The 16,515-nt window shown below is 39.8% G+C and overlaps 1 protein-coding gene, 1 non-coding gene and 1 pseudogene across 4 annotated transcripts in view; 1 reads left to right on the forward strand and 2 right to left on the reverse strand.

The window, feature by feature from the left end:
- Window positions 1-16,515, reverse strand: part of EPB41L5 (erythrocyte membrane protein band 4.1 like 5) — a 166,129-nt gene that overhangs the window by 137,676 nt on the left and 11,938 nt on the right. The gene's annotated exons all lie outside the window — the stretch shown is intronic.
- TRNAC-ACA lies at window positions 5,454-5,525 on the forward strand. The gene has a single exon. It is a non-coding gene; the product is annotated as a tRNA-Cys (tRNA).
- On the reverse strand, window positions 12,941-13,674 carry LOC102175066 (annotated as a pseudogene).

Here is a 16,515-nt window from a genome sequence, read left to right on the forward strand (position 1 = left end):
AACCATGTAGCAGGTAATGGGAAGACACCATGGTTTTCCAATAAGCCGTTTAAGACCAGAAAAGAGTTTGTGATCTATTATTTGCTTTTCTGGACAGTGCTACTGCCTATCAACCAACAAGTATTACTTTCTACACCTAACACTTAATGTAAGGAGAAACTCTTGTTTTATATTTTCAATTTTTAGGGTCCCTATTTTAAAGGAGCTTTATAATGTAGCTGGAAAGAGAAAACAAGAAAACTTAAGCACCAACCATGTGAAACTAACTGTATTTGCCATAGAGAAGAGTCATTGAAACTAGAGTCGTCAGTGAAGACATGAAGATCAGCCTTAAACTGGACTTGAATGTAGGGTGGGAAATAACAAAAGCAGAAATGGAAGGTGGGAGGGAAAGCGGACAGCAGTAAACTACAAGATCAACACGACGTCACCAAACTGGAGGGAGTCAAGGTGATAAAGAAACTTGCATGGAAAAAGCAGGTTGTAAAGTATGATCTCAGGACCTCTGAGGGACCCCCACACAAAAGATCCACATGGTCCCAGGATTCTCCTCATGTACCCTCAATAAGAACATATTGCAACAGAGTGTATTATAACAGCAGGTAAGAGACTCTAAGTACAGTCTACTAAATCAGGCATTAGAGAAATTTGCAAACATTCTTCTCAATAAATTCCTATGTTGTTCAGTAAGACTCTTCATAAAAATATTACTTCTGTTAACCTATAAAAGGTATATATTGCTATTTTTAAATTAATCAGTAAAGTTTTTATTTTTGGCAGTACCATGTGGCATGTGGGATCATAGTTCCCCAACCAGGGATGGAACCTGTGCCCCCTACACTGGAAGTGTGGAGTCTTAACCACTGGACCACCAGATCAGTCCACAATTTTTCAGCTGTAACTTCTAATATGGTAACTATCCACAAATATAATCCATATATCCTCAATCTTTATATATGTCCTATCCATGTCCCTCTCTTATATAGCTTTAAATTATTTAAGACTATTTCCTATAAAACAAATGTAGCTGACTTTTTTATTGAATCATCAGTTTCTGCTTTTTAACTGATGACTTACAATTTGTCCACTGCTTTTCCTGCACTTTCTATTGTGACATTTCCTTTCTATTTGATAAACTGCCATCCCTTCATCAAGACAGAACACCGTGCTCAATTTTCTGGAATTGAGCTGCAGGAGTTGCTTGTATATTTTTGAGATTCTTTGTCAGTTGCTTCATTTTCTATTATTTTCTCCCATTCTGAAGGCTGTCTTTTCCCCTTGCTTATAGTTCCCTTTATTGTGTAAAAGCTTTCAAGTTTAGTTAGGTCCCATTTGTTTATTTTTTCTTTTATTTCCATTACTCCGGGAGGTGGGTCATAGAGGATCCTGCCGTGATTTACATCAGAGTGTGTTTTGTCTATATTTTCCGCTAGGAGTTTTATAGTTTCTGGTCTTACATTTAGATCTTTAATCCATTTTGAGTTTATTTTTGTGTATGGTGTTATAAAGTGTTCTAGTTTCATTCTTTTACAAGTGGTTGACCAGTTTTCCCAGCACCACTTGTTAAAGAGATTATCTTTTCTCCACTGTGTATTATTGCCTCCTTTGTCAAAGATAAGGTGTCCATAGGTGTGTGGATTTATCTCTGGGCTTTCTATTTTGTTCCATTGATCTATATTTCTGTCTTTGTGCCAGTACCATACTGTCTTGATGACTGTAGCTCTGTAGTAGAGCCCGAAGTCAGGCAGGTTGATTCCTCCAGTTCCATTCTTCTTTCTCAATATTGCTTTGGCTATTTGAGGTTTTTTGTATTTCCATACAAATTGGGAAATTATTTGTTCCAGTTCTCTGAAAAATACCATTGGTAGCTTGATAGGGATTGCACTGAATCTATAGATTGCTTTGGGTAGTATACCCATTTTCACTATATTGATTCTTCCAATCCATGAACATGGTATATTTCTCCATCTATTTGTGTCCTCTTTGATTTCTTTCATCAGTGTTTTACAGTTTTCTATATATAGGTCTTTTGTTTCTTTAGGTAGATATATTCCTAAGTATTTTATTCTTTTCATTGCAATGGTGAATGGAATTGTTTCCTTAATTTCTCTTTCCATTTTCTCATTGTTATTGTACAGGAATGCAAGAGCTTTCTGTGTGTTAATTTTATATCCTGCAACTTTACTATATTCATTGATTAGCTCTAGTAATTTTCTGGTGGAGTCTTTAGGGTGTTCTATGTAGAGGATTATGTCATCTGCAAACAGTGAGAGTTTTACTACTACTTTTCCAATCTGGATTCCTTTTATTTCTTCTGATTGCTGTGGTTAAAGCTTCCAAAACTATGTTGAATAGTAGTGGTGAGAGTGGGCACCCTTGTCTTGTTCCTGACTTTAGGGGAAATGCTTTCAATTTTTCACCATTGAGGATAATGTTTGCTGTGGGTTTATCACATATGGCTTTTATTATGTTGAGGTATGTTCCTTCTATGCCTGCTTTCTGTAGGGTTTTTGATCATAAATGGATGTTGAATTTTGTCAAAGGCTTTCTCTGTATCTATTGAGATAATCATATAGTTTTTATCTTTCAATTTGTTAATGTAACACTTGTTATTTTATGCACTTTCTTTTTCTGTGTGGGTAATAGCCAACACAATGGATGTAAAAGGGTAACTCATGTGATTAATTTTTTCTGGGGGGAAGGGGACTGTGCTGGGTCTTGTTCCTGTGCTCAGACGTTCTCTAGTTGCAGCAAGTGGGGGTTACTCTCTAGTTGCGCTGGGTGGGCTTGTCACTGCAGTGGCTTCTCTTGTTGTGGAGCACGAGCTCTGGGGTGCAAACATGGGCTCACGGCACTGGCTCAGTATTTGTGGTGCAGAGGCTTAGCTGTCCCGTGGCATGTGGGATCTTTCTGGATCAGGGATCGAACCTGTGTCCCCTGCATTGGCAGCCGGATTCTCAACCATAAGACCACCAGGCAAGTCTCTATGTTGTGATTTTGATTTACATTTCCCTAATGCCTAGTCATGTTAAGCATGCTTCTTCATGTGTTTACTGGACATCTGCATATCTTCTTCGGAGAAATATTTATTCCAGTCTTTTTTCCCATTTTTGATCTGACTTGCTTTTTGTTGCTGAGTTGTTTTTATGTATTCACTATATTAATCTTTTATCAAACACACAATTTGCAAATCTTTTCTCCCATTCTGAATTGTCTTTTTACTCACTTGATAATGAATTTCCTTTAAAGTAAACAACTTTTATTTTTGATGTTGCTGTTCATTAGCTAAGTCACGTCCCACTCTTTGTGACCTCATGGACTGCAGCACGCAAGGCTTCCCTGTCCTTCACCATCTCCCAGAGTTTGCTCAAAATCATGTCCATTGAGTCAGTGATGCCATCTAACCATCACATCCTCTGTTGTCCCCTTCTCCTTCTGCTCTCAGTCTTTCCCAGCACCAGGGTCTTTTCCAACCAGTCAGCTCTTTGAATCAGGTGGCCAAACTACTGGAGTTTCAGCTTCAGCATCAGTCCTTCCAATGAATATTCAGGACTGATTTCCTTTAGGATTGACTTGCTTGATCTCCTTGCTGTCCAAGAGACTCTCAAGAGTCTTATCCAGCACCACAGTTCAAAACCATCCATTTTTCAGTACTCCACCTTCTTAATGGTCCAACTGTCACATCTGTGCATGACTACTGGAAAAACTATAGCTCTGACTATAACTTCATGGGCAAAATGATGTTTCTGCTTTTTAATACGCTGTCTAGGTTTGTGACAGCTTTCCTTCCAAGGAACAAGCATCTTTTAATTTTGTGGCTGCAGTCACTGTCCATAGTAATTCTTGAGCCCAAGAAAATAAAGTCTGGCACTGTTTTCACTTGTTCCCCTTCTACTGGCCATGAAGTGATAAGACCAGATGCCATGACCTTCATTCTTTGAATGCTGAGTTTTAAGTCTACTTTTTCACTCTCTTCTTTCACCTTCATCAAGAGGCTCTTTAGTTCCTCTTCACTTTCTGCCATTAAAGTGGTATTTTCTGCATATGTTCAGTTGCCCAGTCGTGTCCGACTCTTTGTGACCCCATGGACTGCAGCATGCCAGGCCTCCCTGCCCATCGCCAACTCCCAGAGTTTACTCAAACTCATGTCCACTGAGTTGGTGATGCCATCCAACCATTTCATTCTGTCATCCCTTTCTCCTGCCTTCAATCTTTCCTAGCATCAAAGTGTTTTTTCTAGTGAGTCAGCTTTTTGCATCAGGTCGCCAATGGATTGGACTGTCAGCTTCAGCATCAGTCCTTCCAATGAATATTCAGGACTGATTTCCTTTAGGATGGACTGGTTGGATTTCCTTGCAGTCCAAGGGACTCTCAAGAGTCTTCTCCAACACCACAATTCAAAAGCACCAATTCTTCGACACTCAGCTTTCTTTATAGTCCAACTCTCACATCCACACATGACTACTGGAAAAACCATAGCTTTGACCAGATGGATCTTTGCTGGCAAAGTAAAGTCTCTGCTTTTTAATATGCTGTCTAGGTTGGTCATAGCTTTTCTTCCAAGGGGCATGCATCTTTTAATTTCATGGCTGCAGTCACCATCTGCAGTGATCTTCAAGCCCCCCCAAATAAAGTCTGTCACTGTTTCCATTGTTTCCTCATCTATTTGCCATGAAGTGATGGAACTGGATGCCATGATCTTAGTTTTCTGAATGTTGAATTTTAAGCCAACTTCTTCACTCTCCTATTACTTTCATCAAGAAGCTCTTTAGTTTCTCTTCACATTCTGCCATAAGTGTGGTGTCATCTGCCTATCTTAGGTTGTTGATATTTCTCCCAGCAATCTTGATTCCAGCTAATGAGTCAACCAGCCCAGCATTTCTCATGATGTACTTTGTATATAAGTTAAATAAGCAGGGTGACAATATACAGCCTTGACGTACTCCTTTCCCAATTTTGAACCAGTCTGATGTTCTACATCCAATTCTAACTGCTGCTTCTTGTCCTGCATACAGGTTTCTCAGGATAAAGTCTAACTTATTTATATTCTCTTCTGCTGCCTGTATTTTATCGTCATTTCAAAAAATCATTGTCAGATCTAATGTCATGGAAATTTTCCCCTACCTTTCCTTCTGAGAGTTTTACAGTTTTAAACCCTCACACCTGAAAGTCATTCTGGGTCTACACCTATTCTAATTTGTGTGGATTTCTTCCTCACAACCAAGCAATTAACTCCGTTCTCTAAGAGACCGAACGGGTATCAGACACACTCAACTCTGACACTCTTATTAGAGACACCATCAGACTCTATGGGTCAAGCTCAGTCCCACAAGACTGCCCCTACTTCAGATGCCAGTCACAGTCCAGTCTATTACTGGTGCTTCTGACCAACTGGCTATTAAATGGGTTCTCATGACCCCCTCCTTGGTTTCAATTACTTTGCTAGATGGACTTCCCTTGTGGCTCAGACGGTAAAGCGTCTGCCTACAATGCAGAAGATCCAGGTTCAATCCCTGGGTCGGGAAGGTCCTCTGGAGAAGGAAATGGCAATCCACTCCAGTACTCTTGCCTGGAAAATCCCATGGATGGAGGAGCGTGGTAGGCTACAGTCCATGGGGTCGCAAAGAGTCGGACACAACTGAGCGACTTCACTTGGTCACTTGGTCTTGGTCATGACCCCCTCCTTGTTTTCAATTACTTTGCTAGAATAGTTCACAGAGTTCAGAAATCAGTTTACACACTAGATTCTACAGTTTTTTACAAAGGATATCAGCAGAGACAAATTAACAGCCAGGTGAGAGGATACACAGGTCACGGTACCAAACACAAGAGCTCCTGTCCCAGTGGAGTTTGAGACCAAGCACGTGGAAGCGTTCTGGTTCACCAACCCAGAAGTTCTCCAAACTTGTCCTTTGGGGTTTTTATGGAGGCCTCATTAATTAGGCATGATGGATTAAATCACTGGTCACTGATGACTGAATGCAATTTCTGGCCCCTCTTCCCTCCCAGCTTGTCTGGGGGTAGCGGTGGGTGTCAAAGTTCCAACCTTCTAATCACCTGGTTAGTTCCCCCAGCAACCAGCCACCATCAGCTGGTTACTAAAGGGCTTTCCAAGTCACACCATTAACATATCAAAAACACTTTGGGGGCTGTTATCACTTAGAAAATTCCAAGAGTTTTAGGAGTTCTGTGCCAGAAACAGGATGAAGATTAAATATATGTTTATTGTAAATCACAATACTACAGTTGTCTTTGATCCATTCTGAGTTAATATTTTGGGCTTCCCTAGTGGCTCAGTGGTAAAGAACCCACCTGCCAATGCAGGGGACATAGGTTCGGTCCCTGGGACAGGAAGATCCCCTGGAGAAGGAAATGGCAACCCACTCCAGTATTCTTGCCTTGGAAATCCCACAGACAGAGGAGCCTGGAGGGCGACAGTCCACGGGGTTGCAAAAGAGTTGGACACAACTTAGGGACTAAACAACAACATAGGAATCCAATTTAACCCTTTTGCATGTGGTTATTCAATTTTCCCAGCACCACTTGCTGAAAAGACTCTTGCCCACTGAATGGTGTTAGCATCCTTGTGGAAAATCATTTGGCCATATATTTGAAGGTTTATTTCTAGACCCTGTAATTTGCTCCACTGATCTGTATGTCTGTTCATATCCCAGAACCACACTGTTTTGATTACTATAGCTTGATATCAAGTTTTCAAATCAAGATACGCAATGGCAATCTTTCCCTTCTTTTTCAAGCCTGTTCTGGGTATCTGGAATCCCACGAGATTCCATATAAATTTAGAATAGTCTGTCCTATGTCTGCAAAATATGTTCTTGGAATTTTGATAGGGATTGCACTGAATCTACAGATCACTTTGGGCAGCACTGTCCTCTTAATAACATTAAATCTTTCAATCCACAGATATGGGCTATCTTTCCATGTATTTAGATATTCTTTTCATTTCTCTTAGTAATGTTTTGTACTTTTCAATGTACATGTTTTTTGCCTCCTTGGTTAAATTTATTCCTAAGTATTTTATTCTCCTTGATGCTACAGCAAAGGAATTATTGTCTTAATTTTGTTTTTGGATTGCTCATTACTAGTGTATAGAAGGGCACTTGACTTTTGTTGCTTGATTTTGTATCCTGCAACATTGTTGAATTCTTTTATTAACTCTAATGGTTTTACTATGGAATCTTTAAGGTTTTCCACTTGTAAGATCGTGTCATCTTAAACAGAGGTAATTTTACTTCTTCCCTTAGAATTCGGATGCCTATCATTTCTTTTTTCTGCCTAGCTGCTTTGGCTAGAACTTCCAATATTATACTGAATTAAAGTGCTAAAAGCAGGCAACCTTGTTCTAGTCTTAGGGAAAAAGAAACTTCTTTTACCTTCCATCTCTTAACTTGTCTCTTAAGCTTCTTATTTTGCCTATATTCCTTCCTCTTATGAGAACAGTTTCTAAATATGATCTTCCAACTCACTAATTTGTCCTTTATCTTAGATTTGTCTCCTTATTTTCGCCATAGTCATCAGGATTAATAAACTTCTCTAGATTTAAGTATAACAAGAGAACGGGCTCAACCCTAGTCTGTCAGCTCCATTTAGCTATGAGAAATTAGTAGAGGTGTAGACGAGTTCTAGGGGAAAGTTCCAAGAATCAGAAAACCAGAGTCAATCACTTCCCATTCAACAAACAACTTTTCAGATCAGTGAGTCACACCCATTGCAAAGGAAAAGGTAATATAACACTGAAAAGGATATCTTTTCATTACAATGTATCACTCCCTAAGAGTTTGATGAAAGAGGGATAGGGAATTTAGGTTAAGAAATTTTAGAGGTGAAGACTTACAGAGGTAGAGAACTTTGGGGAGTGCTATCATGATTTATTCTTGAGGACACAGTCAGGAGGCAGATATATTATTAAGATAACAATGGAGGTGAAGAATAAGACATGAATTCAAATATTTGAACATATGTGTTCTACTAACATGGTGGAAAGGAGAAATATGGACAAAGGAAGGGAAGTAATAACTGTTACTGGAAATGACAAAGAAAGCTTTTGATTTTAAATCATACTTACAATCACTAAGTCCCAGAGCAGTGCTAACAAACTTAAATAGAAAATACCAATTATGCAAAAAAAAATTGCAAATAGCAATGATCCTAAAAGGAATACAAAGTATTTCTAAGTTAAATCAGGAAGTCACAGAAACATCCCACTGCATTTACTTATCTGGTGCCAAACTTTAATACTTTCGTCATCTTCATTTTAAGGTGCACTTCTAGAACCAATTTCATATTCCATCAACGTTCTTTATTTGCTTCAAAGAGCAAAGGGGAGCCAGGCTCCCTTACTTGGCTCTCTTATTCTGCCAAAGCATCACCTGCCAGCCTCATGAAACATAGGGATCGTGTTTTGAGAAAAGAGAGAATGAGCTTCTGCCAGCTGGATAGCTGCCTTCTCAGAATAAAAATCTTTTGAAGGGTATGTATTAACTCCTTAACAAAGGCTAATTAAAGGCCAACCAATAGTCAACACAAGGCATCTGTAGGTTCCTGACATTCATAACACTTAATCTAGCAGATATCTGTCATCTCAAAATGAAAACCTCCCAAACATCTTAATCTGAAATTCAAGGATAGCATGAATATTTTAAAAACTTTCTTCTGCAGTCTAGTCAGCATGAAAAAGAACTATATTGCTGGGACTTCCCTGGTGGTCCACTGGTTAAGAATACACTCTGCAAATCAGGGGACAAGGACAATTCCTGCTACAGGAACTAAGGTACCATATGCCACAGATCATAAGTCCATGTGCCATAACTACCGAGCCCACTTGCCACAATGAGACAGTCTGTGCGCAACCACAAAAGATTCCACATGCCACAACTAAGACCCAAGGCAGCCAAATAAGTAACTTTTTACAAAAAGAACCATACTGTTGTATGAAAGTTAAGTCTCAGATAAGGAGTAAATAAGCTAACTGCACTATGCTGATCTCAGATTTCTGATTCTCAGTTCAGTTCAGTCACTCAGTCGTGTCCCAACTCTTTGTGACCCCATGACTGCAGCACACCAGACTTCCCTATCCCTCACCAACACCCGAAGCATACTCAAACTCATGTCCATCGAGTCGGTGATGCCATCCAATCATCTCATCCTACGTCATCCCCTTCTCCTCCCACTTTCAATCTTTCTCAGGATCAGGGTCTTTTCAAATGAGTCAGCTCTTTGCATCAGGTGGCCAATGGATTGGACTGTCAGCTTCAGCATCAGTCCTTCCAATGAATATTCCGGACTGATTTCCTTTAGGATAGACCGGCTGGATCTCCCTGCAGTCCAAGGGACTCTCAAGAGTCTTTTCCAACACCACAGTTCAAAAGCATCAATTCTTCGGTGCTCAGCTTTCTTTATAGTCCAACTCTCACATCCATACACAAATACTGGAAAAACCATAGGTTTGACTAAACGGACCTTTGCTGGCAAAGTAAAGGCTCTGCTTTTTAATATGCTGTCTAGGTTGGTCACAGTTTTTCTTCCTAGGAGCATGTGTCTTAATTTCATGGCTGCAGTTACCATCTGCAGTGATTTTGGAGCCCCCAAAAATAAAGTCTGTCACTGTTTCCATTGTTTCCCCATCTATTTGCCATGAAGTGATGGGACCAGATGCCATGATCTTAGTTTTCTGAATGTTGAGTTTTAAGACAAATTTTTCATCAAGAAGCGTTCTCTTGGCAAAACTCTGTTAGCCTTTGCTCTGCATTGTTTTGTATTCCAAGGCCAAATTTGCCTGTTACTCTAGATATCTCTTGACTTCCTACTTTTGCATTCCAGTCCCCTATAACGAAAAGGACATCTTTTTTGCGTATTAGTTCTAGAAGTTCTAGTTCTGATTCTAACCCAGGAAAATAATCTATCACTGATGAGTTAGAAATGTGGTCTTCTTTTAAACATTATTCCAGTTTATTAAATAATGATACAAGGTTTATGCCACATATTCAGATTATGTTTAAATGAAGATCTCGAAATATAAAGGCTTATGAAAAGTTTTATAGTCTTTATATAACATACACTATTTCCAACACATGAACAAATACAGAGAACAGAAACTTTTTTATATCTCAATCAGGCAATACTTAGCATCAATGATTAAACAAATCCACAAGCAAACAAAAAAATCCACTTTCTTCATTTTGATTATAAAAGGTGAAAATTCCTTTGCCACATTTACCAAAGGGAATGGGGGGAGGTGGGGACCTGCAGTCACAGCCCTGGAAATAAGGGGCCCGAGCCTCCCAGTTCTTCAAGTTCATTTTTGGCTTAGACACTTCAACAACTGTATTACTTTTTCAGAAAGCAGCAAAAGAAAAAAAATGAAAACAAGACTGTTCCATAAGGTAGTTAATAAATCTGTTAATAAAGAAATACTATATTTTTATTTTAAAAACCTGCTTTTACAGTGAGGCTTGGCTTTCTTTTCATTCTGGTGTGAACATGGACAGAGGAACCTGGTGGGCTACAATCCCTGGGGTCGCAAAGAGTCAGAACTAACTGAGCACACACACACACACACACACACACACACACACACACGAACATGTACATATTTGAACAAACTGATATAATGAATATTGCATGGTATTCCATCTTTACATGGTCTTCAAAATTAACTTGCTTCTACTGTCCTAGGGGTTATGTGTACACTTAAAATGTCTTCTACATTAAAAGAAAAAAAAGTGGCTCATAAAAAAAATCTCATAAAATAGTCATCCTTTAAGCTCAAGGAATGCAAAAGTGAAAGCCTTTCTATAGAAACCCTTACACCTCAGTGGAACTGTTCTGGTAAGAAGAAGAAAAAAAAAAATTCCTCTGTAAAGATATGATTCATTACAAGGGATGAGGCCCGAAAGGGCTCAGCTCTTCAGCATCACATTTGGAGCTGGTCAGGGAGAACTGGTGGAAAAGGCAATGGCACCCCACTCCAGTACTCTTGCCTGGAAAATCCCATGGACGGAGGAGGCTGGTAGGCTGCAGGCCATGGGATCACGAAGAGTCAGACACGACTGAGCAACTTCCCTTTCACTTTTCACTTTCATGCATTGGAGAAGGAAATGGCAACCCACTCCAGTGTTCTTGCCTGGAGAATCCCAGGGACGGGGGAGCCTGGTGGGCTGCCGTCTATGGGGTCGCACAGAGTCGGACACGACCGAAGTGACTTAGCAGCAGCAGACAGAACTGGACTTCCACCTGAGTCTTGAAGCAATCAACACCCACTTGCTCTTCCAACCTCCGTTCGTGCCTTGAATCTTACTACTGGAACTAAAATTCTGCTTCACAAAAATCTTGTTTGCAGAGTCAGCATTAACAAAGAAGACAAGGTAAAGGTGATTGGGAGGAAAATTGTCCCATCTCCAAGAAAAACCTGTGTGGCTTCCATGTCACTTCAAGGGAGGAAGCAGCCCAGGGACTGGGCCAACTGGGAACCTACATTTACTGCAGAAGTGTCTGTCCTAGAGCCCCAGTGAGTATGTATTTAAGTTACTCTCAAAGGGTAGCACCGAAGGTACCCAAGTAAATATTAAATATTTACTTTCCTGGGGATGTCTTCTTGAAGTGTAAAGGTCGTGGGGCGCTCAAAGCCACTATTTTGAAAAGAGTAAGATGAACACAGCAAAGAAGAATGATATACCATTTTCAGAAAAAGAAGAAGGAAGATACTACATACCTCTTCTCAAACTCTAGGTATACGAAAAATCGCTTTTCAAATTTCAAGCAATCACTTTCCATCCAAACTGATTAGGAAGTTCAAGACAAGAAATACTTTAATAAACAGGACCAGAACTAAAGTGAAACCTGGGAAATCTGGAAAAATCAAGTCTTTGATTCACTTGCAACCTTTTGCTAAGGAAAACATAATAAAACCTTAACCACTTTCTTTCACATGGCTTTTATCAAAGAACCTCATGACAAAATAATTCCCTTCAATACACCAGACCATTTATTTTTGGATTATGGCTTTATGAAAGCATGATGTAAACACACTTATCCTACAAGTCAAGTAGTAGCAACTACTATTTTCTTCATTTGATTCTCAGTATCAGTAGAGGTTATCATCCTCATCTTACAGACTGGGAAACAGAAACTTGTTAAAATCTAAAATTAGGAACATTACCTAAGGACCCAACTTGCTTAAAAACATCTCCCACCAACACAGACTTTGCCACCTTCCAAGCTAACATATTATACCATCCTGAGTTTAGAAATCAATACTTTGCAACAATTCCTCACAAGCCTCAAGGGGTAAAGGTTTAAAAATCACTTACCATAAGTGAAAGACCCTGCCAAAATAAGAAACTGCAAAGCACTGCAATGTTCCAGGGATCTATATCCTACATTGTTCATACCTGAGGTATACCAGGTCTCTATGTGTGAACTTCAGCAGACACAAAGCCAAAGGCCCCCGGAAGTTCAGAACAATGACACTTTCTCAGAGGCTCTACTCCATGGTTCGGATGAGATGTTTTAGAACATCTGGGAGTCTCGGCTACAATCTGAGATGCATTAGGAGTTACTCCCTCCAAAGGAAACGATCCACAGTTCCTGACCTTCATGCAAGTTTTCTTTAGCAAGAAATGTGCATTTCATGTTATATTTGATGTGGAAGGGTACTTGGATGAGAACTAGTGTCTGGATGTTACAGTTAATGCCATTAAATGTCTGGTACAGAGCACCCAAGGCCAAGACACAGCAATTCACACTAACACAGTCCTCACCTGTTGCTCACACCTAAGCATCTGTGGCGGGTAAAGCACTAACACAGTCCTAACCTGTTGCTCACACCTAAGTATCTGTGGCAGGTAAAGCAGTGGGAAAGACTGGAAGCTTTGATATTTCAGAAGTAAGCATTTTCAGAAGGATGTCTCATGCAGTCTTGTCACAAATTCAATTCCTTCAACTGCTTGTACGTCACAAAGGAAATAATATTCCAAGGACCAAGTCTCAACCAACTTGACCAAAACCCTTTACACAGAGCAAAAAACCCCTTCATTCTTCCATGTCTATAGCAAGCAATGCAGGGTACCTGTGAAACCAGGGCGTCTGCCATCGTGAAGGACTCCAATTCATCGTACATGTTCTCACCACATTGACAGGGTTTGAGGCCAGGGCCCCTGCCAATCCAGAGCTAAAGCTTGAGAGGAAATGGGTCACACAATATCTCCCATCAGGTGTGAGAAAATCAGACGCTTCTCAGTGAGGTTGTAAACCCACAGCTCCATGCAGCCAACATTGGTAGCCCTCTGAGCAATAAGGGACACGCCTTTCCACAGTCCTCTTGTTCCCTCTTGCTAGTAAATGTTAATGAAGTTGCCTACTGTTCTCCTTGAAGAGTGTTGTTTTGTGCTGCCATCTGAATTTTCAATACATTAGCTGGAATGGAAATGGTTGAGGATATGACTCCAGAGAGAATTCCACAGACCACATTTATAAGAAGGGTTTCATCTTCTGGGCACTTGACAAATAGCCGCTTCAAGCTCTGGTAGGTGCCTATCTTGATGGCGCCACAGGAAGCCTGGTGTAACATTGAAGGGTACTCCTCAAATACAGTGCTTTCAGGCCTTCCTCTCTGCCTATCCTCACTAACGCATTCAACATTGCTCAATACTTGATTTCTTTAAAGTTTGCATCATTTTTCTGGTCTTGAATCTGGAGCCGTGTCTTGGTTAAATCAACTGGAAACTTACTGAACTCAGCTAGAGTGGTCAGGCCTCTGTATTCGAAGGGCTTCCAGTTCAGGGCCAACAAGCTCACTGCTGTCCCTTCTCCTTTGGTTCACAGAAGCATAGCCTCCAGCAGGATTTTTCTAGGCAGAGGCAGCCCTGCACCTTCTCCTGCCCAGGCTTAGCAGCAGTTGGACAGAAAATGTGATCTTGATAATATCCTGAGTAGGTGAACACCTGACTCAATCATAATTTTTAAAACTATCAATCTGTTACTATCAACCCTGGAGTTCCTAAAACAATTGGATCTATCCCATTATGTCTCTTTTTAACATAGTGTCTTTAAAAAAATTTTTTTATTGAAGTATAGTTGATGTACAATATTATATAAGTTACAAAAGTACAATATAGTGATTCACAATCTTTAAAGGTTATATTCACACTTATCATAAAATACTGACTGTATGCCCTGTGCTATACAATACATCCTGATTCATTTCATACAGAGTAACATGTACCTCACAGTTCCCTCCCCAGGCCTGCCCCGCCCATCTTTCCTCTCCCCACTGGTAACCACCAGTTTGTTCTGCACATCTGTGAGTCTGCTTCTTTTCTGTTGTATTCACTAGTTTGCTTTATTTTTTAGATTCCACATATAAGTGATATCATACAGTAGTTGATTTTCTCTATACGACTTACTTAGCATAATATACTCCAACTCTATTTGCGTTGTTGCAAATGGCAAAATTTCATCCTTCTTATGGCTAATACTCCATTGTATATATATACATTCCTCCCTCAATGGACATTTAGGTTGCATCCATGTCCTGCCTATTACTGTAAATACTGCTGCTATGAACACTGCAGTGCATGTATCTTTTTGAATTAGTGTTTTTGTTTCTTTCTCATTCCTTACTTTAAGATTTTTTACTTCATTATGCACTTAACTAGTTTACAGAAAATAATATTTTTGACATAGTATATCATTCAATTCCATTTAACAATTACTGAACAGACATCTATTATGCACTAGCCGCTAGAGATGTATAGCTGAATATGCTTGTATTTCTCATCCTCAAGGTTCTTAGCAAGAATAAAAATCATTCACAACTAGTTTAAACACAATAAATATGTGTGCTATCCTTGCAGTATAAACAAAATGCCAAGGAAATGCAGGTGAGTTAAATCTGCCTAAAAGTACAAAAGGGTTAACACAACTCTGTCACCTTAGGCAGAAACAAAATGAAGATAGATACGGAATCTTGACAGTCTATGGTGGGGCTGAGAACAGAGAGACTCAAGACAGGCAAGAGTCAGAAGATCAAGAGGTAGAAACTGCCAACGTAATTCTTTCTAAAACTGCAAAACAGAACATCACTCTCATCTTTAAAACCCTTTAATTATTCCTCTTTCTCTACAGATTAAGATGCAAATTCTAGGACATAAAATAGTTTTTACTAACTGTTCCCTGAGCTACCCGGGTGGCTCAGTGGTAAAGACTCTGCGTGTTAATGCAGGAGACACACGTTTGATCCCTGGATCATGAAGATCCCCCTGGAGAAGGAAATCCCAGGGACAGAGGAGCCTGGCAGGCTACAGTCCATGGGGTCCAAAAGAGTTGGATAAGATTTAGCAACTAGAAAACAACAACAACAACTGTTTCTTGCTTACTCTTACAGCCTTCTCTCCTATCACTTTAGCATTTTTACCTGTTTATAATTTCCCCCAGTAAGTCTTACCTGAGCCTTAGCAAAATGCAGTTCTTTCTGCTTAGAATGTACTTAGGTCTCCAATGAACTCTGATTTCAAGAATCAGTACATCTGTGTTACTGTCCAAAAAGCCAGACACTAAATTCTCCTTCCTGTGCTACTCTGTAATTCTAGTTAGTATAAACCTGTGCAAAGGCACAGGGTTGCAAAGTGGTCTACTATGCCTGGGCAAACAATAAGAAGGTTCACTAGTGTCCAGAGTGTGTAGAATATGGATGTGAAATACTTGATCCTAGGATCAACATCCTGTTCATTTTCATATACTCTCTCACCTTGCAGCTACTGAATATGAACCAAGCAGAAAACAGAGAGTGAAAACAAAGATCCATACAGCTCTGGCAAACTACAATTTTTCAGTTAAATCTAGACCAATGCTCATTGCTTATATCCTTTTCTCGCCTAACACATTAATCTAGGTCATCACCTCATTCAGACCCAGTGCTCACTTCACATCCTCTTTTTGATGAAGACTAAGAGCATCAAGATAGCATCTTCCCATCAGACTCCTAGAGCACTCCTCCTATCATTTCCACCTGTGTATATAAATCCATACAAACAAACTCAGATCTCCCCATGCAGCCATTCTCTACCTGCTGTGTTCTGTCTTCCTTTTACTGTGTTGTTTTCCTGTCTTCCTTTTACTGCCAAATCTCGTTTTTCCCCATTCTCCAACCCTTCATTTTCCCTTCATGCATTTCCTCACACAACTAAACAATATTTATTTATTAAGCACCCACTAGGTACAAAGGACTATAAAACATCCAAAAAATAAAAGACAGTCCCCAATAATTCCTTTAAGCCTTCTAAAATATGGCTTCTAAATACATCCCACTGAAGCTCTTTTCCCCACTTCACCCCTTATTTCCAGGACAGCCCGACTACCCTTTCATGATCTTCCACACAATCAACATTATCCTCTACACCAGAGTGTGAATTATATTTTGCTCATTTCTAATCTTCATTCTCCTCCTCCCATATACACATACAACATATTTCTTCTACTGCAAACTCACAGCCACAA

Source organism: Capra hircus, chromosome 2, assembly GCF_001704415.2.
Source record: "Capra hircus breed San Clemente chromosome 2, ASM170441v1, whole genome shotgun sequence".
Taxonomy (NCBI): Eukaryota; Metazoa; Chordata; class Mammalia; order Artiodactyla; family Bovidae; genus Capra; species Capra hircus.